The following is a 1,255-nucleotide window of genomic DNA, read 5'->3' as shown; positions in this document are numbered from 1 at the left end:
TGTTTGCATATATGATATAGCATCAATGTTTGTTTCAATATTTCAAGCAATGTGCGATTGTATTTTTTCAGATGCAAAAACAACAATTAAAACTTATAATCGATGAAATTGAGTTAAAAAGCAAACCTCATTTAACAGCGATATATAAATTCGACTGGATGGTGAGTTTTACATGTCTTCATTTTATTTAAAAACAGTTTGCTGTTAGAAGTGGATTTTTTTTTATTACTAATGTTTAATGAATAAATGCTTGAATTGCATTTACTACTGAATAGTTTGATATGCGCTGTTCTCCAACAGTTCTAATGAATATATTTATAGAGTGACGGGAGATATCAGTAAAACTATAAGTTAAAGCTATAAGAACTTTTTCGAGAGATGCAAATTATCGAAATATGGACCTGCTGCATTTTATTGGATTCCTGTACTACGTAAAGTTATGAAGTGTTTGTCACTGCCTCTGCTAGTTATTCAATTAAGCTAGTTTCAAAGCTTCTTAATAAGTACAATAAAATCAGGATTGCTGTTATATTGTGACACTGTATACTTCCAGAATTGGAATAAAAAATAATAATGTAATGCGGAAAAAAACAAAATATCTTCAAAGCAATCTATAACATACTTTCCTAAAATCATTTTATCAGAACATACGACTTTTCTATTCGGTACAATACCATACTGAAGGAATGCCTTTAATCTTTATAATTTGAGATTTCTATTCGTAGAAAGCGAGCACCGATACAAAAATATATATCTATTTTTATCTTTTCACGAGCATACTTTGAAAACGTTAAAGGTTGAAATTCCTGCTTGACAATATCGTTGCTGAATCGGTTAGAAAGTCTTTCTAGCATACTGCTGACATACTTATGGGAAAAATTGTGCCCCTCTCTTGGTAGATGTGTTTGGTTTCTAAATGATTTTATGACTCTTCTGTATTGTTAAGAATGTAACATTATTGATATGTTAGATTTGTTATACTTGAATTTCTTTCATTGCAATTAGGAAGGAAGCAATTTACGCTGAGAAATGTCTAATAATTCCCCTTGGAAGGATGAACTTTTCCAAAATGCTTATTCAGTTGAAGACGCTATTCGGTATTATGCAAAGCGGAATACGAAAACAGGCGGGATTCAATATATATATATAACAGTGGAGCGTACGGTCGTGCCTAATCCTGTGCATTGTAATGTAAATTGTTTTGCGTTGTCAGCACAAGTTTTTATATTGAGGTGTCAGTATAAAAAAATAGCAG

Source organism: Mizuhopecten yessoensis, unplaced genomic scaffold (genome assembly GCF_002113885.1).
Source record: "Mizuhopecten yessoensis strain PY_sf001 unplaced genomic scaffold, ASM211388v2 scaffold10663, whole genome shotgun sequence".
In the NCBI taxonomy this organism is placed as follows: domain Eukaryota; kingdom Metazoa; phylum Mollusca; class Bivalvia; order Pectinida; family Pectinidae; genus Mizuhopecten; species Mizuhopecten yessoensis.
The sequence above is the reverse complement of the archived record's forward strand: the minus strand, read 5'-3'. Positions refer to the sequence as shown.